At 40.3% G+C, this 25210-nt stretch overlaps 1 protein-coding gene and 1 long non-coding RNA gene across 16 annotated transcripts in view; one reads left to right on the top strand and one right to left on the bottom strand.

Moving 5' to 3' along the window:
• The window catches only part of LOC309531865, a 134981-nt gene extending 122559 nt beyond the window's left edge, over window positions 1–12422 (top strand). Inside the window, exons 3-4 of one of the 2 annotated variants that reach the window (XR_014219493.1) lie at window positions 5359–5492; window positions 11984–12422. This is a non-coding gene — a long non-coding RNA (uncharacterized lncRNA). Of the gene's footprint in view, window positions 1–5358; window positions 6117–11983 lie in introns of those variants that run through there. The other variant, XR_014219494.1, reaches the window with a different exon arrangement.
• Window positions 1–25210, bottom strand: part of ZBTB20 (zinc finger and BTB domain containing 20) — a 511117-nt gene that overhangs the window by 86476 nt on the left and 399431 nt on the right. For all 14 annotated transcript variants that reach the window (XM_082221566.1, XM_082221567.1, XM_082221564.1 and 11 more), the window contains one exon: window positions 20858–20991. The gene's annotated coding sequence lies outside the window, so the exon portion shown is untranslated. The remainder of the gene's footprint in view (window positions 1–20857; window positions 20992–25210) is intronic.

The raw sequence follows: 25210 nt of genomic DNA, 5'->3' as shown, positions 1-25210 counted from the left end.
AAGATGGATGACATTAATCTTCCATATTTCCTCCTTCCATTTTACCTCAGAAATCTTCTGATATGCTGAGTTAACTATAACTATTCAGAGTGGGGATGGATCCCCTCTTCGTGTGATAAAAAGCTATGTACAGTAGTACCTCGGGTTACATACGCTTCAGGTTACATACGCTTCAGGTTACAGACTCCGCTAACCCAGAAATAGTGCTTCAGGTTAAGAACTTTGCACAAAAATTGTGCTCCGGCGGCGCAGCAGCAGCAGGAGGCCCCATTAGCTAAAGTGGTGCTTCAGGTTAATAACAGTTTCAGGTTAAGAACGGACCTCCAGAACGAATTAAGTACTTAACCCGAGGTACCACTGTATTAGAAACCTTACAGCTAGGCCCAAAGGTGGGAGGCTGTATAAGGTAGCCTAGATTTTCAATAAAAAGAGTAAGGCTGCAATCCTAACACCACTCTTCTGCAAATAAGCACCACTGAATTCAACAGAACTTACTTTTGAGTAGACATGGTTCGGATTGTGCTGTAAGAGATAGTAAAACATGGGTTGAGGCATATATTTGCCTGGCATCTACCCATAGCAGAACTCATCAAGCATTTGAACCTACAACCGTGGATCAGAACAACTAAGAACATGCAGTCATTCAGTGAAGAGGAAAAATGTCTCTGTTTCATAAATTGACCCAACATACCCGACTCCCCCTTTAAGAACAAAAGAGGAGTCTTGCAGGATCAGACCAAAGGCACATCTAGTTCATCATCCTGTTCTCTCAGTGTTCAACCAGATGCCAATGTGAAGCCAACAAGCAGTCCCTGGGAGGTTTCACCAGCTGTCCTGATCACCAGCCTTTTTAATTCTCAGTGAACTTCCCTACACATCACTCACTTTAACTCTGCCCACCATTCTTTCTCCTGTTATAAGGAGCTTCTCTTTTGTTTGCAAAAATCTATGAATGTTTATTTGCTTGTGCCCCAGCTGGCATGAGCAATGGTCAGAAGTGATAGCAGCTGTAGTTTAACAATATTTTAAGGGTTGGCCGTGCTGGATATAAATCAAGGATGAAGAGAAAGAAAGCTCTACATAAAGGAAACCACAGCTCTCTGTTTTTTGCCCATTTTACAGTCTTTCCTTAGTAGATTGCAAAGTCACCAAGGGAAAAAAATGTACATAATAATGTTTATAATAGTGAATCCAACCAAAAATTATGAAGTAAAATACATTATTTGTTTTAAAAAAATTAAAATGCATAGAAATGCTGTGATGAAAACAACGGTCACTTGGGGAAGAAATTATTACTCTGCATGTTTGTACAAGTCAAATAAAAATAGGATTTGATGAAAGAATGTTACTCTAAGTGTATCTGATGTGTTAGCATGTTTACTATGAGTGGCTATACTTTTGTATTCAAATTTGAATATCACTGTGTATATACATTTTTCAATGTTCAGATTTCTGAGACAAGTTATTGTTATAAGAACCTCTTTAAATAGAGTGCTTGGGTTAGGGCTGGTTATATTTTATTTGAATTTTGAATCCACTGCCAGTTGTTAAGCAGTGATTTTCCATCTTCTGCACTTTGCCCTAACTCTGAACAAGGCTGAAAGAGATGTAGACTTGGAGCTTTTCTGGATTTCCACAGCCCACACTACCATACTGACCTCTCGTAAATCCCAGTGAGACGACATAAGCTTTTTCTGCCCAGCAGCACTTCAGAGACATTAAGTGTAAAAGAGAAGGTAAGTAATTCACCATACCTTCCCATTTCTATAATGGGGGAAGACGTCTTGATACATTTACAGTGCTCCTCTGGGAATATTCCATCAGTTATACCTAACTCTAATGGACAACAATTGATTTGAACTTTCTACTTAGCACGAAGCTGTAAACAACTTCAATCCAGGCTGCAGCAGCAAACCAGTCATTTGTAAATTTGAAAGACATCTGAGAAACATGTCCAGCATGTCATGAAGTGGCCTTGGTTTTTATAAACTTAACATATAGTTAACTTATGTTATATGATGACTACCGCAAGTGTAGAGGATTGTGAACCACATATTTCAGCACCGTTGAGGTCCACTGTGTCAATGTGCTTGCATGAATGACAGAAACAGCTAACATCTCTCGAGTTAGGTGTGACCCACACTATCCTCTTAAGTATTAGACAAGTGCTAAAGCAAGCACTTCTGTGGCATACTGCAAGAATTAGGATTTATGTCGCCATACTTTACTGTTTTTGGGGACATGGGTGGCGCTGTGGGTAAAACCACAGAGCCTAGGACTTGCTGATCATATGGTTGGCGGTTCGAATCCCCGCGGCGGGGTGAGCTCCCGTCGTTCGGTCCCAGCTCCTGCCCTAGCAGTTCGAAAGCACCCCTAAGTGCAAGTAGAAAAATAGGTACCGCTTTATAGCAGGAAGGTAACGGCGTTTCCGTGTGCTGCGCTGGTGCTGGCCCGCCAGAGCAGCTTCGTCACGCTGGCCATGTGACCCGGAAGTGTCTCCGGACAGCGCTGGCTCCCGGCCTCTTAAGTGAGATGAGAACGCAACCCCAGAGTCGGTCACGACTGGCCCGTACGGGCAGGGGTACCTTTACTTTTTTACTTTACTGTTTGCCTTCTTTGTCCTAACCCATGGGTAGGCAAACTAAGGCCCGGGGCCCGGATCCGGCCCAATTGCCTTCTAACTCCAGCCCACGGACGGTCCGGGAATCAGCGTGCTTTTACATGAGCAGAGTGTGTCCTTTTATTTAAAATGCATCTCTGGGTTATTTGTGGGTCCTGCCTGGTGTTTTTACATGAGTAGATTGTGTCCTTTATTTAAAATGCATCTTTGGGTTATTTGTGGGGCATAGGAATTCGTTCTTCTTTTCTTCCAAAATATAGTCCAGCCCCCCCACAAGGTCTGAGGGAAAGTGGACTGGCCCCCTGCTGAAAATATTTGCTGACCCCTGTCCTAACCCAATGTAGACCAGTCATCCTTTTGTAGGATAGGTATGAATGGTGGTTCTCTCATATTGCTTGTAACTATGAACTCATGAGAGCTTGGCTGATATCTTCTCGAAAACTGTCTGCTTACTTACACTATTTGTGTTCCACTACTACCAGCCATCATTATAAAGGACTGCTAGCGTAGATCCAGCACTATATCACCTTAGATTTTCACCAAGAGTGGGATACAAATTCAGTAATATCTTAATAAATGGTTTGGGCCTCATCAATGTTCATTCTCATGAACAATCCCTGGACAGACTAACACGGATGCAGACAAAATCCCCGTAAAATTGTGTTAGATCAAAAATGGTGCTAATTGGTCTCTCAGCTAGAATGTGAAAAAATGGAAAATGATGCTGAAGGTGTCGTGACCAATAGCTGTGCAGAAACTTTATAGTGGATCCTGAATGAAAGCAAGCTCCCTCACACATCCACACCCACAAGTATGTAGCATCGTTGAGTCCAGAAAAATCAATATGCCTGCCACAATAGCAATAGTGATGTGTGGATCTCATCTCCCCCCAACCCCAGTCTGACTCATTTGTCATCAGTGTTTAATGAGCTCATTCCCCAGGTGACTGCAAAAACCCTGATTTCTTTATTGGCGTCTTCTCCTAGTTCATAGCCTTCGAGTGTGTGTTTGTGCCAACAGTGTCTGCCACATATGCATTATCATACAGCTTCTGAGGATTTTGAGTATGGTTGCTGCAGCACATACGTTAAAACTAAAAGTACAGTGCATCTTGGAGATGCCTTTGAAGCATGCCATACTTCACAATCGGTTTATTTATTTACATAATTTATATTGTGCATCTTCAACATACATTTAGTGAAATGGATGGGGGCGGGGGGACAAACTGAGCTTGTATCTTGTCAAGATGAAGGCACTGTGGGTGAGTAGTTCCTGTGCTGGGAAATTAGTCAGCTGCCTACCCTCAATGGGTTTGCAATCGCCCTGAAGAAACAGGTTCACACTTTTGAGGGGCTTCTGGATTCAGCTCTCTCATTGGAGGCTCAGGTTGCCTAAGTGGCTACAAAAACCTTGCCACACCGGGAAAACCTTGCTGGACTAGTTCATGTTTTGGTTACTTCAAGACTGGATTACTAACCAATGTGCTTACCTCATATTTGATCCAGAAGCTGCAGATGGTGCAAAATGCTGCAGCAGAATTGCTGACAGGTATGAGAACTTGTCAGCATATAAAACCTGTGCTCAGAGATCTGCACTGGCTGCTAATGTGCTACTGGGCCAGGTTCAAGTTTCAAGTTACTATCAGTATATAAAGCCCTTAATGACTTGGGATCAGTTTACCTATGAGATCGCCTTAAACAATTCTGCGTTATTGTAATATCTTATTGTGAATCTTCCTGAGTTATATTTGTATGAACGATGCCACACATATACCTTATATAATTATAATAATATATTAAATGAATAGTTTCTAGCTCACAAGCCTCAGGAAATAGTCCAAAGGTAGCTAAAGTAATTCCATCTCTGAAACTGAGCAGATTTGTGCTTAGCCGGTACATGGATGGGAAGGTGTCTTGAAAAACCCATCTACACTGCTGTGAGGATGTTGGAGGAAACATGGGATATGAATGTAGAAAAGGTCAAAACCAGCTATACCTCCTGTCTTTCTTTGCCAAAACTTGGACTAAGTATCCTAACTGCAGATTAACATGTAGTTGTACGTTGATTTTTGATTTTCTAGGTACATAAATTTCCCATGCAGCAAAACTGGGACTGTTTTTCTTGTTTTTCTTTTCCTTATTCAGTTAGTAGATGTGCTAGCTTTTGTCACCTCCTGCTGATTAAACTTTACTACTGTATGCTATAGCACAGTATCGAGAACACAGTCTTAAAAACAGAAGGAAGAATGGAGTAAATAATTTATTTTGCATGGTTTGTCATTACCAATTTAGACTGTTGGACACCATCATTCTCCCCCCCCCCATATATATATATATATATATATATATATATATATATATATATGCTTTCGTAGATTTTCACGGGTACAGGAATGCAGGTTTTGGTGTCTTCGGGTGTCTTCCCGTGTAAGAGTCGGGGTGTCTGTGCGACGTTTCGACGAGGTCTCACTCGTCATCTTCATTTGGTGTCTTCGGGTGTCTTCCCGTGTAAGAGTCGGGGTGTCTGTGCGACGTTTCGACGAGGTCTCACTCGTCATCTTCAAATGAAGATGACGAGTGAGACCTCGTCGAAACGTCGCACAGACACCCCGACTCTTACACGGGAAGACACCCGAAGACACCAAATCCATATATATATATATATATATATATATATATATATATATATATATGAAAGGCATTCTTTAAAACAATACTTAATTCGGTATCTTTCAATAGGCAATCTGAAAAGGGGAGTGGATATTCATGAAGAAAAGCAGGTGCTGCAACAAAGCAAAACAGTCCTTTAGCTGAACACTTCACACCACAGCTCATCTCAGAGAGAAATTACAGTGGGGGCTTGAAATTGTAATGTAAGTACTCACAGAAAGGGGGGGGGTGTTGCATATTCAAAAACAAATGACCAAAATAATTCATTGTTAATACAATTACACCAGTGATGTATTTGGCAACATCTTGCAAACAGAGAGGCGAAACCTGGCCTGGGACCTGTCTGCCTTTAGGGCCATTTCTTTCCATACCATTGTGCCACCCTCTTAAATCTGGTGGAGAGGTTCTTCTTTGCCTGCCAGCTATGGATGAAGCAAGACTATTAGAGACACATTAGAGAGCCTTCTCTATGGCCCTAAATTGTGGAATTCTCTTCCAATAGGAGGTGCCATTACTTCCCTCTCTACAGGTCTTCTGCAATTTTGTTTAGACAGGCTTTTCATCTGCCTGCTTTGAAACTTGGGAAATCACAGAAATACAGACAATGACTGATTTACACGCGTTCAATTGATCCATGACCATGCATGCGAACATCATGGCTCCCTGGAAGGCAGGCTTATGCAAGCTCCGCTGTTGTGTGAGATGACCTGGATGCAACCCCTGCACAAATCGGGAGTTGTCTATATATGAAATAGGTTGTTCAAATGTTTGGTTCTAACATACCAAAAAAATAGTAGCAGGAAAAAATCTCACCATTGTGATGACATGACAAAAATAGCCTTGTACATAAAAACAAAGGTCTACATCCAGACTTCGTTATGCCTAGAGTTGACCTACTGAAATCAATGTGACTTGTTAATCATGCCTAACTCAGCTCTAAGCACGACTAAGTATCCAACGCAAAACCTATGCAGTAAATCAACAATACATTCAATAAGGGCACAATTAAACGAAAACTGACCCATTCAGTCAGTATACTTCTAGCTGTATGATTAGATTTGAACCTGTATGGGTCTTTAATTTCATCTGGATAAATAATTGTACTAGCAACATACTGAAGACACAAATATCATTTGCTTTAATGGTCACAAATGCATGCTATGCTATCAAAGTATAACTGCACCTGGAACCTGCTTTAAACGCTATTGTGTTTTCTTACCTAGAAAGCAAAGCAACTCATGCAATCTTAAAGTATATGGCATAGAATGATAGGGGATTTATTAGTTGGAATCAAAGCATCTGAGAACTTCCTTGGATCCATGGGGAGGCCTCACAGGTCTGTCATTACTAGTCAGTGAGTCCAATCCAATGGATGATGCAATTTTCACAATACAGTGGTACCTCGGGTTACAGATGCTTCAGGTTACAGACTCTGCTAACCCAGAAATAGTACCTCGGGTGAAGAACGTTGCTTCACGTTCATTGTGTGGTGGCGGGGCGGCAGCAGTGGGAGGCCCCATTAACTAAAGTGGTACCTCAGGTTAAGAACAATTTCAGGTTAAGAAGGGACCTCCAGAATGAATTAGGCTCTTAACCCGAGGTACCACTGTATAATTAGAATTCAGTGTACCATTGACCTGATGCTTGATCTTTGTGGTCATGCTGGACCAATGTGATAGAGAGCAATGTTGAGGAACACTTTTAATACTGGTATGAAAAGCAGTAATGTTTGGCTGGCTGATAATAATAATAATAATAATAATAATAATAATAATAACCTGAAACTGTTCTTAACCTGAAGCACCACTTTAGCTAATGGGGCCTCCTGCTGCCGCCACGCTGTTGGAGTACAATAATTTAGGCACAAGGTTTCTACAACACTTATGGCAGGGAAAATCTATTTAATGCAGAGGAAGCACTTGTTTACTCAGAAGTAACTCCCATGTTATTCAGTGAAGCTTACTCCTTCATAATTGTGCACACAATTACAGATTTGGTACATATGCAGTTTTATCCCCTGTAACATGGGGGACGACTAATAGTGCTCCTCTAGATCATCTGAGTGATCATGCTTGGGTAGAAGAACTCAGGCAGTCCTTAAGGTATCCAAAACACTAATGACTGCTCCCAGTGGCTTCATATAGATCTTTAATAGCATTAGAGAGAGAAAAGTGCCCTGTGGAACACCATAACGCAGGTCCCAGGGAGTCAAAGAGCAATTCCCCAGTGCTACTCTCGGTACTCAGCTATGCTGGTAGGAGCAGAACCACTGCAATACAGTCCCTTCTATATCCACCCCACACAGGCATCTAGAAGGATGCCATGGTCAGTGGTTCGGTCCTGAAACCTGATGAAGGTGTCTGGTATTGCTGCTAAGGGTGCACCATGGTTATTTCTTCCCTCTGTGCTCCATTTGCCTCTGCTCACTCCTGTGTATACTGTCTACAGAAACTGCAAGGCATTCCCATATGGTGGGGTTAATGTTACCAGCCTTCATGTCACATTTGCAGATATCTTTGTAATGCAGAGTTGGTCTGCCAATGAGCTGTTTGTGGATTGCCAAAGACAGTGACAGCAAAACATACCACTGGTCAAGAATATAAATAAACCCTTGATTGAAATAGAATAATGAAAAAGTGCAGCCTGGTGAAAAATTGAAATACATGTTTGTCCAAGTGTTTAGCAATTGTAAAGGTCTATTTTAAAAAGGTGAATATTATGCTATTTTTTATTAGAGACATCTCTATATAAACTAATAACATTTCTTTTTTTTTAAAAAAACACCCTACTGTTTCCAAAAGATGGGAACTTGTGCCATGTGATTATAAGTTAAATGGAATCATAGTTATTTTCTTTCAGACATTACATTTTGATTTTAAAGGAGAAGTTATAGTTCTAAGTTTCAACTAAAATGCCCCCTGCATGTATGTGTGTGTGTGTTAATCTGGCAGAATCAGCAGAAACTATACACTTCTGGGATAAGCAAATGGACACAGTTTTCTATTAACTGTTTTGAACACCATGTGTTGAAAGAAAACAACAGAACGGAAATTGCTCATCCAAAATGCTAACTTGTGGCATGGCACAGCCAAAAAAGCAGGTGTGTGGCATGCAGTTTACTTTACTAACATGCCTACCACATGTCACTCAATTCTGTTACCCCATTTACTTTATTTGGGAACTTATTCATATATTGGCAATAGAATATGGCTCAGTGGAGGATCCATAAAAAGGGTCATGACCTATTATTTGAGTATACAATTTGAGAAAACAGTGACGAGAATAATAACATCATATCACAGAATAATCCTTTGGATTATCTGTTGTGACCCTTGCTTCTGGCACAAATCATAAATGTGCTTCAGATCATGTTATTCCCATTAGTATAATATTCTTCACAAAATCTGGATGGACAACACAATCTTGCTAATTCGCACTACTGACTGAGAGCCTGATTTGTAACAATTCACTAAATTTTTGCAAATTAGTAAGCAAATAGACCCAACAAAAGGAAAATAAATGAGGGATGTTTCTTTGTGAAACATATTTTATTGATTTACAAAGGGACCTGTTTGTATCTGATTTCTGAAATTTTAGGAAATAGGAGATCTTGGAGAGGACACAAAAAGGGAGACTGAAAAAGTTGTTGTGAGGCTAAAGCCCCCCTCTGAGCTGGAGGAAGAGTGGGGTGCAAATGTAACAAACAATCCCTATACTCATGCCTACAATATTGCACCAGTGTTGCAAACTCCTACTTATTTATAAACCAGAAAGATATAATGCCGTCAAATGAAATGATATATGCAACATAATTTCAGGTTAGGTTCCCTGTCTCCCCCATATGAAAACAGCACTTCAAGAATATAAAGGTGTAAAATATCCTGTGACCAAACTGCTACTGTTTCATTTATTTTCCACTCACTTGATGCTCTGGCAGCTTCCTCTTTCCTTCTCCAGGATGGAATTTATTATCGTAGCCCTGAGCTATGACTTCATTCATAACGCTTGTTGCAACTGCACCCGCATTTCTCTTTGCTGGCTGGTGTGTGTATTTGTGGGTGTGAGCGAGGCGGGAGATCTGAATGTGTATCTCTGGATACTGAAGATTTATATTGACAGAATAACAGAATATGGAAGAAGTCTGGCGAATCACTTTTTAAATATTTGTTACTGTTCCTCTAGACTAGCAGTTTAAATATTACAAGTGAACACTCTAAATATTTCCATCTGACACAGCAAAGAAAGCAAGCAACCATCACCCTCCAGCCCAAAATTAGAGGGAATACGGGGGAAGTCAGGTACCTCATTGGAACATCCTGGGTACTAATTTGCTGACTCTCCAGACTAACAAAGGGGCACCCACACATTACAGTGGTACCTTGGGTTACATACGCTTCAGGTTACAGACTCCGCTAACCCAGAAATAGTGCTTCAGGTTAAGAACTTTGCTTCAGGATGAGAACAGAAATCGTGCTCCGGCGGCACGACAGCAGTGGGAGGCCCCATTAGCTAAAGTGGTGCTTCAGGTTAAGAACAGTTTCAGGTTAAGAACGGACCTCCGGAACGAATTAAGTACTTAACCCGAGGTACCACTGTATTTGCATGTGTGGGTTTACACGTTTCCTTCTGTTTCAGGAGAATCTTTCCCATGATCTGGATGTGGGTTGTTAGTGGACATATGGTTGTTGTGGGGATTAAATGGGGAGGCGGAGAAAGAACCATGTACATCACATTCACCTCCTTGGATAAAAAGGTGGGCTATAAATTCAAAGAAGACTGGCAATTATGAGCTTTCTTGGAAAGAAAAACCAATCTGTTTTTCAACAGCTTTCTTCCAGTTTATAATGTTGGTACATGTATGCTGATATTGCGTGTTCATTATTGCATGGCTCCCTTTGAACTGTAGTTCCGTTTCAAGCACCCTACTTCACCCCACAAGGCCAGCCACTGTAAAAAAAAGAAAGGGGGGGAGGAGTTCCCCAGCATTGCTAAAACAAACACCAACAAACAAGAAATAATTTTTGATCTGGATATGGAACCACCACTACACAATTATTATTTTTTGCAATACACTAATCAAGAGAATCCACCCAAATAGAGAGGATAACTACACTGAACAAAAGGCTGCTTGATCTGGTAGTCTAGTCATATAGTTTACAGAAATCTATCAGATATTCAGCAGAGTGAAGAGTTAACAGAAAACAGTCTTTGGATGTGCCTACAAAGCAGCTAGTTTTGGCTGCATGGTCTAATGAATGATGGCCACCTATGTGAAGTGTCTTTTTAAACATTTTGTATTGCAGAAGAAATTCTGAGGGCAATGACACTCAATACAGGTGAACAATATGAGTAGGATAAATTAATACAGTCGTACCTTGGTAAATCAATACAGTCGTACCTTGGAAGTCAGCTTAGTTACCGAACATTTTGGCTCCCAAACCTGGAGGTGAATGTTCCGGTTTGCAAACTATTTTTGGAAGCCAAACATCCGACAGGGCTTCTGCGGCTTCCGATTGGCTGCAGGAACTTCCTGCAGCCAATCAGAAGCTGTGCTTTGGTTTCTGAACATTTTGGAAATCAAATGGACTTCTGGAACGGATTCCGTTTCACTTCCAAGGTACAACTGTATAATGAACCATGTAGTTGTGAATTTTGACAGAAAATAACATCCTATGCACTGTTTCTCCACTCTGCAAGTAAGAAAACACAACTCCAGGTAGGAAGGAGGTAGAGACTCCTTGAACACAGCCCAGCCTACATTCTTATCCACAGACTCCATTTTCATCTACAGGCGCAGCTTTGCTGCCCTTTCCAAATTACCATCGTCTAACATATCCATATTTCTCTCTGAAAATAAATCCAATCCTTTTCAGTACCAGGAACCAGAAGAACTTATAGGAATTCTTGCCTGCCATGTGCAAGAGACCGGAATAAACCAGTTTCTTAAGTGACCACAGATTTAATTTACAAATTTTAAATCTTGCAAATAAAACAATTTTTGAGGTGTAAAACAGTTGCTGACAGTTCTTTATAAAGACAGACAGAAATCAAGAATGACATTGAAGTGACTGCTGGTTAGAACCAAAATGTTCTACAACAACTTTCCCTACTCTGTCACATTCTGAGAGAGGCTATCAATAAACTTTGCAAAGAGAGGATTGCAGCTCTGTCTTTGTGTATTTAAGATGCTGTCAAAACCTTGACTGCTTGACATCCTATCAGGTACTACAGCTGTTGCACAGCTACAGTACTGTGTCTCTGAATAACCCAAGGTAGAAGCAAGAATGGGTTTAATGTAAATGGGAGCTCCCAAAATTGTGCCGTTTGCATGGCAACAGCTTTGCTTTTCAGGTTATGCAAAACAAATACCCCAAATGAAAACTGGGTGCTATTCTCAATGTACAGTGATGTAGATCAGAAACAATCCACAGACTGTGCTGGAGATGTGATTGGGGAAAAGCAAAAAAGGATTAACTCCAAACACACTTGGTGGTTTGGTTTGGATTTTAATTGGCAGCTTTAATTCATTGCATTACATTAGTGAAATGTAAAATTCTATGTAACCTCCTGCTGACCGATTCCTGGTTTTAAATGTATTGGAATCCTGCAGTTGCCTGTACCTATTCTAGGTCAAGGGGAGTTTGTCTCTAAATACAACAGCTTTAGCATAGTGGTATTTGATTAACCCTTGCAGGACTGGTATTTCTTCAAGAGCTCCAAGTCAGTGCAGAGAGAAGATCAAACAAGAGCAGACTAGTGGGGCAAAGGCTGGGCATGAAAGGGGCCAAGTACTTCGAGCAGGTAAGTCAGAAGCACACTGCCAAAGCTAGCTGACAAAATAAATCCAAAGATAAGCAAAGAGTTCAAATCTGGCAGTCGAAGGCCAGCAGAGAAAGGGTGAGAAATGCAGAGCTAACATAGCTGCTGATCAGCCTGGTAGCACTGTATCTCTCTGTTTACTTATATAAGGAAATACAGCCAGTTATGGTAGGGTGCAGCTGGTTTGACTGCCTTGATGCTTCCTAGGGCAGTACAATAGAGCTAGTCTATAACCATGGCAGGTAGAAAGGTGGTTTTCTCAGCAGAGTAGAGCATCTTAACCTCATAAGACAAACTGGATACCTCATCTGTGAGATAAGCAAAGCACTAGGGCAACAATCACAGAAGAAATAGGTCCCACGTGGTCCCAGGATATGTGAATTATTTTGTTCATTATGTTTAGTTTATTATAGATAAACCACTCATTTACCATAAACATGCAGAGGGCTCCCACTTAAGAAAGAAAGAAAGAAAGAAAGAAAGAAAGAAAGAAAGAAAGAAAGAAAGTGCATGATCCCCGTCTTAGTACTTAGGATGAACCAGAGATCATGGTTTGTTTTGCTCCAGAAAAAAACACAATGTGAATTCAATGTTTGTTTTTGACTTCCTATAGTACATTGTCTGGAGCAAAACAAAATACAACCCCCAGTTCACATGTATCACTAACCCATGGGATCGTGATTTGTTGCTTCTACTTGTGACAGAAACGGAGCATGAGTGACTCTGTATTTACCGTCAAGTTAAGCCATTAGCTATGGTCTACTGTGGTGTGCAAGTGCAGGTATTGTTGTAAACCGATTATTATTTGACTGCAAACAAATATTCTACCAATGCCACTGATTGGATTAAAAAATACTTTTAAATTTTTATTATGTTGTAATTTGTTAAATCTAGCCCTGCAGCTATCAGGGAAGAACAAGTATTGTAATTAAACTTTTTCCACTGACTACTTACTGCAATTACAGGAACTGCAGGAATGCATGCTGCCATTGGTGGTAAGGACACTGCCTATTGGGTACTGAGTTGACTAGGATCATAGGGACCCAGGTTCAAATCCACAGTGAGCCATGAACCTCATTAGATGACATCAGACAGGTCACACATACTAACTAAACCTAATCTATATCACAGGGTTATTGTGAGGGTAGAATTTGGGGGGCAGGGGGAAAAATATATATACTATGTACTTCTGTCTCCCCAAGCTCCATGGAGGAAGGGTGGAACAAAAATATAATAAAAAAGAAAATATTTTTTACTGAAGTATATGTCAGTTTCACAAGTTACATAATTAATTTTATGAAATCAGCATAAATATCAAGTCGGTTGATGATGATCTTCATTGGTCTCATAACATTAATGCTTTAAAATACTTAGCAAAATAAGGCCTCTCCTCGCTATAATATAAGCAGGCTCTAAAAACATTTTTATTTATGTTTGCTTTTAGTGAGGGTGTCTATTTTTATTGAGCTGGCTGGCTGATAGAATTGGATTAGGAGAAGCAAAAAGTTTTACTGCTGCTATTATTACAGATGCATTGTTTTCTATCTTATAAGGTTTTAAGATGTTTTTATATGGTGTAAGCCTCCTGTGGCCCTCCATATGTCACTGGACTTCCACTCACATCAGCCCCATCCAGAATGGTCAACAGGCAAGGCTAATGTGGGCTGTAATCCAATAATAATTTGAGGGCAGCAGGTATCCCCTAATAGGTTGCAGCTTTTTTTGACTTGCTATATCCCAATCCTAACATAAATCCAGTGCCTTTCTATTTTGAGGGCTAGTAGGGAAGGCTATAGCTCAATGGGAGAGAACATGCTTTGCATGCAAAAGGTCCCAAGTTTCTGGGTGTTTCTGGGAAACACTCCTGTCTGAAGCTCTAGGGAGTCAGGGTTGAAAATAAAAGAGCTAGATGAATGAATGGTCTGACTTGGGTGTACGGCAGCTCCCTATGTTCCTAGCAGTGCGACACCTGGATGAAGCATGGTCTGGGGAAATTGGCTTAGTAAAAGCTGAAGTTTCATAACCTTCCACCAGACCCCAAGAGTCCTCAATAGGCCAACAGAAGAGTAGGAAACTGGGCTGAGTGCACCCTTCTCCATGGATAGTTTTATACCAAGCACAAAAATCAGCATTTCCCATGTTTTCTGATTATGTCTTAGGTATAAGTTGACAAGCCACCTTTTAAATCCTTAGGAGTTCTTTCATACCATTTTAATTACCCCAACGTTAGTTCATTAAATTATTAGAGGTCACCTCCCCTTGTCTGTGTCAGAAATACTTAATGTCTTAGGGACTGCTGTTGTTGTTGATGATGACGACAATGGCAACATTTCTATACCACCCTTCAGCTGAGGATCACAGGGCAGTTCAAAACAAAACAAAACAAAACAAAACAAAACAAAACAAAACAAAACAAAGGCATAGATTGTTTAATTAGCCAAAGGCCTAGGAGAAGAGGAATGTTTTTGCCTGGTGCCTAAATATATGTAATGAAGCTGTGAAGTGAGCCTCCCTGGGGAGACTGTTCCACAAGCAGGGAGCTACTGCAGAAAAGACCTGTTCTCAAGTTGCCGTCCTCCAGACCTCCCATGGAGGAAGCATATGAAGGAGTACCTCAGATGCTGATCTCATGGTCCAGGTTAGTTCATATGGGGAGAGACGGTCCTTGAGGTATTGTGGCCCGGAACTGTTTAAGGCTTTACAGGTCAAAACCAACACTTTGAATTGGGCCCGGAAACTAATTGGCAGCTGGTGCAATCAGGCCAGGATCAGTGTAATATGTTCAAACCACCTTGCCCTGGTAAGCAACTTGGCTACTTCACCAGTTGAAGTTTCCTTACTGTCTTCAGAGGCAGCTCCATGTAGCAGTAATCTAACCTAGAGGTTACCAGAGCACAAACAAAAGAAGTTAGGTAATCCCTGTCTAGGTAGGGGAGCAGGTGGGCCACCAGCTGAAGCTGCTGGAAGGCACTCCACGCCACCGAGAGCACCTGAGCCTCAAGTGCCAAGCGGGCCGGGATCACCCCCTCACAAAAAGAGGCATTACTCATGTCCTGGGCCCAGCCAGTTGTCCCCTCCCTGCTAGTTTTTATCAGCCAAGAAGGGTAAGGGTCGAGAGAGAAAAGAGATCACCCTGACCGATTGAAGCAGCTTGTCCATGTCTTTGAGCCTTACTAACTGAAACTCATCCAACATTACAGGACTAGACAGTGCTCTGGACACGTCTCAAGATTTGTCTGCTGTAACAGTGAAGTCAAGGCCCTAGTACATGCAAGCAATTTTATCCTCAAACTGCTTGGTAAACAAAAGGCTTTGCAAGCATGCTGTCAGTTCTGTCACCTCCTCCTTTGGGCCATACTGTAAAAGGCCTCGCACTACCTGGAAAAGCTCTGCTGGATGGCACAATGAGGATGCAATAGAGGCAGGAAAGTATGCCTTTTTTGCTGCCTTCACTGCCAACTGGTCTGGTGTCATAATGCATTAAAATATTATAATTAGCCAATGTAACTGAAGTGATTCCAGATATTTCATTATTCATCTGGAGCTTCTTTTTAGCCTGCCTATTCCGGAGTTCTGAGTAATTTAAAAACTGACAATGACATGCCCCTCCTACCCCAATTGCATCCCAATTCCACAGGAAGAGGAAGGGAAAATGTATGATCTCCCTCTCCTCTCCTTCATTTTTCAAAAATTAGGGAGAGAACCATTAAAATAAATTTTTCTGAATATTCTAGCTCAGGAAACATGTTAAAGAAGTATATTCCCATATGTTTTAGCATAAAAACTACATATTTCTTTTGCAGCTCCTGGATTAATTTTGCTGTTGCTTTTTGCATCAGATTCACATGCCTCCTGACCTTGATAATCTGTGTAGCCCTATCATGACCTACATCAAATCCTTCACCTAATAATCCCTCTTATTCCTCATAGCCTGCATTCTACTAATTCAAGTAATTCTCATTGTCCTCTGCTATTCTGTTTACTTATGTGTGCAGGCACACACTTTTGCTGGATTTCTTTCTGCATGGTGGCACCAATCTAGCTAAAGGTGGTTGGAACTTAAGTCCCACTGAAAGCAATAAAAACTGCCCTAATTGCAAGCAACCTGTTCTATTTCTTTCAATGAGATTAAGTCATAATCAACTTTAGCTGGATTGCCGCCACAGTGTAGAAAACCAGGCAAAGTATGCAAAGCACAAACATAAATAGAATAGCAGATAGTCTTGCAGAAACCCGGTGAATAGCTTGAATGAGTGGAATGCATTTTGTGAGAGAAGAAAGGGATTAATAAAAGGGCTGGATGTTGGTCATGGAAGGACTACACCCACGTTTAAAATCATGAAAAGGAGCATGAATCTGATATAATTTTTAAGTAGATTCTAAAAATTTGTTATGGATTTCAAATATACTTGAAATGGAACCTCTAGAAGCATCTTTTGTAGCTCCTTCTTCCTCCCATCAGCTTCAAATTTTGGTGATGAAAGTGACTCATCGTACAAGAAAAAACACATTTTCTATTCTACACCAATAAGATAGTTGTAGAGCAGTTGCATATACATTCTTTCCAAAACTGTTTTATTTTTAATCTCAGGCACAAGATATACATAGGTCTAACAGTCCCCTATGCAGATCCTGAAGACTACAAGGATTCCAAAGAGAATTCATAAAGACACAGTAAAGTTAAGACTACTACAGAATGCTCTGTGGGATTATCAAGACAGGAAAACTTTGCAGATGTTACTGTCTCTCTGGAGGAATAAATGCTTGCATTTTAATATTCTCAGCAGCTGGTTCCTGTTGAATGCCATGAGGATGATTCAGCCACCTCCCAGAAACAGTAGTAGCAGCAAGTGCACTCCTACAGATACAGATCTACAACACTTTTATGTTTTCAGGGCATTACTATTACTCTGACATAGTCAAAATGTCATTAAACTGTTACCAATTGAGCCAAACACAATCATTTGAATAGAAAAAAATACTACCACCACAGCCTCATAAACACAGAACTTCTGTTTTATGGTATGCTGTATACATAAACTTAGTCTGAACAGCCACATATTTAAAGATGTACCATTATTTCTTCCTCCACTTGTTCCTTGGCTCAGTGTTCTCCATCCCAGCCATCACTTACTTCAGTTAGCAATAATTTTTTCTTCCTTTCTACCCTGAATTGAATGATACAGGTTAAAGCATGCTGCTTGTCGTCTTAATTTTTCCTTTCAAATCAACCTTCCACAACTCTGAAATTTAGATGGGTGCTCAGTGCCAGGTGGGTTATGAACTCTTGCCAACAATGAAAGCACATGGCATTTATCAAGTAGTGTGCTTCCTGATATACGTACATAACCAAGACCAGTTCTCTTTCTTGTTTTGTATTTGTTTTGTATTGGTATTGTAGCTGTAAGTCGCCTTCGTTCTGCCAGATAGGCAACTCATAAATATTGGAAATAAGGGCGAATATGCCATGTTAAACTTCAGATAACTCACCTACAGCGCTTCCTCTCTTCTAGTTCTTTTGTATTTTTATCCACTATATTTAATTCACTGTAAATCCAACTGTGATCAAAACCGGGCAATAGCAAACACACTGAGCATAGCAGTAGTCTGCAAAGTGGTCTAAGGGGACTTAAGGCAAGTTTGTGAGATCACATTTTTAAAAATGCTCCACTGCAACACTATTTTATTTCAAAATGAGGGGCAACCCTGAAAATGCAGTTGCTATGAATATCTAATTAAAGGGAAAATCTGTTCTAAGTTTTCTAATGATGAAACAATAAAGATGAAGAAAAACAAAGCAAATGTACAGATTGGAACCAATATGTTTGTGCCAGGGCAATCTCTTAACTATAATTAATAGATTGGCGGCAGACTGCACGCCTGCTCTAACTTCAAACCTTGGTTAAAAGCAAGCCCTGATAATGATTCTGCAAACATAATACAACTCCATGGTTAATATTCAGAGCCATGGTTAGAACTTCTGATGCATTAACTATTAAAGTGTTACATGTTAAAAGGGAGGGATAGTACCTCTGTTGGGGGACACGTCATGCTCCCTCTGAGACAGTTTGTCCACCTTAGGTCCCTATCCTGCACTCAGCTCTCACCTGTGGCTCCTAGAAGCTGTCACCATGTGACAGCCGCCACATTCCAGGAATGGCTGACTGACTGGCTAAACCAGGTGAGCCGATGGGTCTCAAACCCTCAGTGAGTTAGGGACCTCCCCTACTTGCGAGGACAGGCTGTGGCGGATTGAGCAAAAGAGAAAAATGGTGGGTCCAACAGTCAAGAGAACAGTTACTGTACTGAAGGAAGAGAGGGGCAAATGGGGCTCGCCAACCTGGGAAGGTGGTCCATCAAGGAGCAGGGAAACTCTGCTGTCTTGCAGTGAAGAAGAAAAGGCTAAGGAGTAAACCCTACACAAATCAGGAATGGAGTCCCTAAGATGGTTGGATGGCACCTTGTACACTTGCTTCCAGCCAGTTGGTGCCAAACATATTGCTCTGCTTTCCTTTGGACCACATCAGTGAACCCAAGAGGGGTCTTGTCGCCTAGACAGCCCAGGACCTCCATACAGACTACCCAGGCTTGCACCCCTGGGACTACCCAGGCTTGCACCACTTCATTGCTGCTAACACAGTGGCTTGACTTCACGAGTGGTGGACCTTGGGGTCTCAAATTTCAGCGGCACCTTGTGCAATGTCAAAATTCAGCACCCCCCAACCTCTCGTGCTCCATTCTAAATAACAGTTGCAGTGCCCCCTGTGCTACCCCTGAGGCGGTCCCCTAAATCCACCTCTGATGTCACCTGCACATGTGCACGTCATTGTCTCTCGAGATAGACGGATGCCAACAATCTGCCAACAACACCCTTAAATGTATATTTGCAAAGGCTAGTGCTTGGAAAGCTTTGGTACGAAACAAAGTAAAAGTGATAATGTCCCAGAAAAGCTTTATTTTCAAAAATATAGTCATTGCCATTGGAAGGACCATTTAAGTGGCTGGACATTGCATCCTTTATCATATTAATAGTCTACATTTTGACAGACACCTTCATTTTGTAGAATAATCTTGAGGCTTGTCTGCACTACTGCTACAAGGATATAACAACCACCTCAGAAACTGTGGCGTCTGAATAAAACCAAGCTTGAAATTGGCATAGCCCTGCATTACCCATAAAAACCATGGCCTGAACTGAAGACTCGCCTATTCATATACTGCTGATGTACACACGCAAGTATATCTGAACTATAATTTTACAATTATCAACAAATCACAATTGCTGCATCTAAGCTGAGCTGATTGTGACCAACCTTAAACTCCTTTGTCCCATTCTGTCATCCTCTTGCCCTGGTAAATGTTGCATATGCAAACCCACCTGAGGTTACCTTCTCTTGCTTGTCCATTGTACAACCACACAAATCAGTTAACAATGAAGTTAAGGGCCATAGCTCAGTGGTAGAGCATCCGTCTTGCAATAGCCAGTGACCTTTAGCATTGAGTAAATGAAATGCAACTACTGCATGCTAAAAGTAGTGAAAAGTTGTTTCATTTTCTACATCACTACAGAAAAGTAATTCTACAAAAGAGGAGAGGTGACTGTCAACAGAACAAAAGCATTTTCACTTCTTCACCAAAAAGGGAGATGAACACTCCAGTGTCGGAAGGAGGAATGACAAGCAACACTCTTCCCTCCTTCCCCCAAAAAAGTTTTATACAATTACAAAATACAATTTAACAAAAATTGGGGCACTGCTTGTACTATTCAGGTCAGTACTCAGACTGAGCCAGTCTTATATTGTGTGGGTGAATTTGTGGGTGTATTTGGCACACACACACACACACACTCCATACAAGCTAAGTACATAGAAATATTCTGCAAGTCTAGACACTTCTAGCTACTACCGCAAATTCTTCCTGCCCTTACAGAAGATTAATTGAAGTATGTGAAGGGACAATGATATTGTTGCAGCCCACTTTTCCAACCTACATGTAGCTTTGCTTGCTCTAAAACTGGAGTTTCTTCACGAGAAGAATAAAAACTGGGTTTTGACATGCTGATGTAAAAATATCCCACTACAAGACACATATGTATCAGTAGCTATGTATATACAATACATAGGTCCCAAGGACAAGGACGTGCAACACAATGCAATGTGTCCATATGTGGTAGTTGAATTGTATTATTTATTATTCATGGGCCACCTACTATTTCCCAAATATGGAAGTGTCATCCCATAATGAAATTATGTAGTGTGTGAAATTATGTAGTATGTGATATTTAGTGCACTACGAAGAGTTGGTTTCACATAGTGCATAATTCTTCGGCACACAGCCTGAAGATGAAATTCACATTTATTATTATTCATCGCTTTACCCATAGAAATGATTCAAAGCAACTTAGAAACACAACTGGAATACTAAAACCAATAAACCAATAAACACAATCAATAAAAACCGTAAACAAACAAATGGACAAAACAAACAAAATCTACTGCACTCCTAAACAGAATCTGGCCTTGGCCCTACCTTGGCCGACTGATCTTCCCAAGATTTAAGCAAAGTCAAATTATGACACCTTCACTGCATAGGAAATTATCACCTGCATCCAGTGTGCTTTAGAAAGATGTCATAAGGAATAAATAACAAGGAATGCATGCAAACCAAGATGTGGATATAATATCAGCTAGTCTACATTTAGTTCAATCAATGTTCTTAAAACATAAACAATGTGTTAATACCAACTTACATTTGAGGAAGCGGTGTGGCCTCGTGATGAGAGCAAGTGCTCTGGATGCAGGCTGTGCAAAGTCTGCTTTCTGTTCTTATGTAGTCTTGGTCAACATGGACCTTCAGCAAAATTGTGTAAAGACACTTGCTTGTCTGTAAAAAACAACAACAACAATCAATTAATTAATGCAACTCATTATATGACACTTTCTGTATATCCACATAGCACATGAAGTGGCTTATAAACCTGCAAGTATCTGATAATAAAACAGTATCTGGAGCATCACAGATTAGCCACCTCTACCCCAATTTATACAGGACTTTTAAATCTTAAAAAAGACCACACCTCATCAGTACTTTGAACGTGGCTGAGATAAAAACAGGCAGTCAGTGCATGTTTGGTTGTTTCAAATGATGGATGATTTAGGCCTATGTGATGGAAGCAACTGCAGCTAGCTCATCAGCCAAAGCGGGTAGAAAGCATTTGTATTCACTATATCGGGGATTTCACCAGAAATGTAGGCTAAAGTAGTATCCAAAAAGCAAACCTTGCCCTTTAGGGGCAGTATAACCCTACCAAAGAAAGACAAAACCATGGCTCCAAATTGGCTTAATACATCTGTCCAGTCTGTATTAATTTCCAATTCATTAGCCATCAGACAATCTAGGCATTTGCTCAGGGAACCTACAACTGCTTCTACACTTGACAGAGAAGAAAGGCAGTATTTGGTGTCATCAGCATACTGGTGACATTGCAATCCAGAATGACTTAACTGTTTTCCAGTGGTTACATATAGATCTTAAAAAGCACAAAATAATGCTAATAGCAAAGTGATATAGTAAGTCTCTGTTAGTCAATTTTTATCGAACATCCTGACACTGTATGACTGGAGATGGTGCTATAAAACTGAATATTACCGTTAATTACTGAAGTGTCTTGAGGATGTCAAAATGTTTTTTCTATAATCTATAAATGTATGTCCATGTTTCTTTCTTCCTGCACATTCAGGGTCCTATTTCCCAACATTAATGTGTTCCTTAATAAAATATAGCAAATTCCAGAGTAGGGAAGGAAGTAGCAGTATTTTAACAGTGCCCAGTTATCGTCTCTCAAGGTTTAGGCAGAGAAAAAATGAGGAAAGCTTATGCAATTGGCTCTTCAGAAAGAATGTATAGAACAAAACGCAATGGTACATCAAAATACACACTCTAATTTGCATTTAAACGAGATATAATTATGTATCCCAACTAACCGAAATTACATAATTTACAGTTTTATACACTATGTTTCTAGCATATACTTAAAACATATTTGATGTACACCTGAAAAATATAATGCAAAACCCGTGATGCAAACATGCAGCCCTATATAATCAAGCTATACTTTCTGAGCAGCTAGGATTGAGAGTCACCTCCTATAAGGTGGTGACTTGAGGCAGAAAAATCAGGTTCATCACAATTTATGTGATTCCAAGTTGATGTACCTCCATATATTTAAGAGAGATCACTCAATCTAGATTCTACCCTGAGCAGAGGTGCCAACTTGCATAAACTATTGTGGGAGCAGGTAAGCCCTGGCCTGCATAACCGGTCACAAGACGTGGAACAGGCACAACATTTGAATGGCAAGGCCTATTAACTTTTGGGAGCAGCCCCCTCAAATATTTTATTAGGAGTTGGCTCCTATGAGCTTGAGACGGATCAATTTGCTTGCTCAAAACAAGGTGTCATGGTTGTATGCTACAATATATTTCTATATATAAGATTTTCAACACTGTGAAATTCTTGTTTGGCTTTGGGGGACAAGGATAAATAGACTCCTACTTAATGATCAATGATGGCCTATTTCTGCCATACTTCTTCACATACTATTTTCAATCTACCTTTCCTGATAGATTTTACTGTTTTTACAAAATGTTTATAGGACCAGCTTCTGAAACCAGTAATGAACATAAAGCAAAAAATATTTGACCCGGTAAGTTGTCTGGGAACATCTGATGCAGAATCAGACTGTGGGCTTAACCCACCCACTGGAAATGCCGTGTAGGGAACAAAATGGTATGTGTATCAATACCCAGTATTTATATGCATTTGACATATAAGAAGAGTCTGCTAGATCAGGCCAATAGCCCATCTACTCCAGCATCCTCTTCTCACAGTAGCCAACCAGATGCCTGTGGGGAAACTGCAAGCTGGACCTTACTGGTGGGAGAGGGGGAAAGTGACTGGGAGGGAGGATTTGGCACAGGAAAACAACAAGCTGCAAAAAAGGTTAAACATTCCATTGCTTCCTGCTACTTTTCTGCTCAGAACTACAGACTTCCAAAACTGATTTTAATTTTTTAAAAAATGAGATATTGGCCTTCTGTTTAATTCAGAGTTCACTCAAGAGCAGGATATAAATGACATGATAAAAATAAAAATCCATGTACTGTGCTATGAACCCAAGCAAAACTGAGTATGTGAAGTGGATACTAACTTCTTAGACAGGTATTTTTGTTGTATAAGCTGCAACCAATCTGTCCGATTCTGCTTGCTTGAGGTTTAGTACTGGGGATTTATTTTTCTACAAACTGTAATACTAAGGATATTCTGAGGACTCACAGACCAGAGGATTTTCTTCTTTTTAAAGAATCCAACAACTGATCTCCTCACAGGCAAAGACTTTGGCAACTTTCTAAATACACATAATTTTCTTTGCTATTTCCTGATTCTCTGGCCAGAAAAATAATTACAGAACTTATTTTCTGTAGGGAAGGAGCAGAAATTGTTTCTCACGCTAGATCTGCAGGCTTTCTGGGATACATAGTAGAGATTAACAGGTCACAGAGAAATTTTATTATCTAGGGTAATGAAAAGACTGCATTAACAGACTAGCTCCTTTTCTACTCTTAATATGGTCAGAACTTTAAAAGGCCGACTGAGCATAAAACAAGTCTTTGAGGAATGCCAAGAGAATTCTTAATGGAAGGACCGAATTCAGTTCACAATTCTGATTTCATTGTGAACAGTAGCAAGCACAAACCCTTATGCAATATATCTTAACTGCAACATCTTAATTAAGATCCTTAACCGGAGGGAGGGAGGTGGAGAAGGTCAAGAAAACCACCTGTGTGATATGCAACCCAAAGAAGAGCTTAAACTGTAAGATTTGGATCTGGATTTTAGAGGTCTTATAGCTCAAGCAGCTCTGAAGAGATCTAATATATAAAATGTTAAGTATTACAGGGAAAGGATTTATTTAAGGAAGGCTACATCTGATCTTAAGAAGAAATGGGTATATGCAATGTGGCAAGCCAAAACAGCTGCAGTAAGAAAAAGTTAGTTACACGGAATTCTATTTTTTATTCCCGAATTGAAAATAAACTTAAAAACTAGAAAATACTGGTAATTGTTTAATACAGAATCACACCTATGATTATCTCGCATTCTGATTTTCGTTATATTAATCCTAAATGGAAAAGGAAACACTCACGATACTTTTTTTTTCAGGACACACTAGTTGACTGTAATGTATTTATCATTATAAACAAAAATCTAAATTACAAAATGGGGGAGGGCCTTAGGAAGAAATGGTACTACACATAAGATAAGAAAGCCAACAAGCAAGTATGTGTGGTCAATACAAAATAAAATACAAGCCTTGCTATGGCTCATTTTGCATACAAATAGATAGCCAAGTGAACAAAAGCTAAATGAAAAGTTATTCTTATATACAGATACTCCATTTCAGCAAGAAATTAAACTTCAAATCTCTGCCATCTGAAAGCAGCAGGGCAGCGTATCATGTTAAAGGAAAATCTGCTTCTCCTCTCAGTAGTTATCCTGTTAGTGGCCTTTAAGCAACACTGTTGCACCCAAGACACACGTGTTACACAAGCTGGTTTTCCCCTTGGCAAACATCCATCTAAATAATCATCAGGCTCTGCTATGCTTGGTTTTTTAAGATAAAATGGGAGCACACATTACCTAGATATCGTTTTAAACTCCACTAAAATTATACCGGAAATGTATTTGGCCTTACTGAAAGCAAGTTACTCCTTGTTCTTGCACTCTTCCAACAAGCAGCTGCTATCCTTTTCAGCTATAACCTCCTGAACATGCATGATGTATTCATCAGACGAGACGACAAATAACCACTTTGGCCCAATGTCCAGGTCTTACTGTACACATTTTGAAAGTTCCGCCTCGACTCCGATTTTCGACATTAGAAAAGAGACAGTTACTTGAGAACACAGTTTACTGGAAAAAAAGTCACCTGATCTAAACCTGTTAGACAGAACATATTTCCTTCTGAGATGGTAAAACACTTTAAGCTTTCTCCCTTCCATCTCTGTACTGATTAGCATATTCACTAGGTTAATATTTGCCT

Source organism: Podarcis vaucheri (assembly GCF_965113315.1).
Source record: "Podarcis vaucheri genome assembly, chromosome: 4".
Classification (NCBI taxonomy): Eukaryota; Metazoa; Chordata; class Lepidosauria; order Squamata; family Lacertidae; genus Podarcis; species Podarcis vaucheri.
The sequence above is the reverse complement of the archived record's forward strand: the minus strand, read 5'-3'. Positions and strand labels throughout refer to the sequence as shown.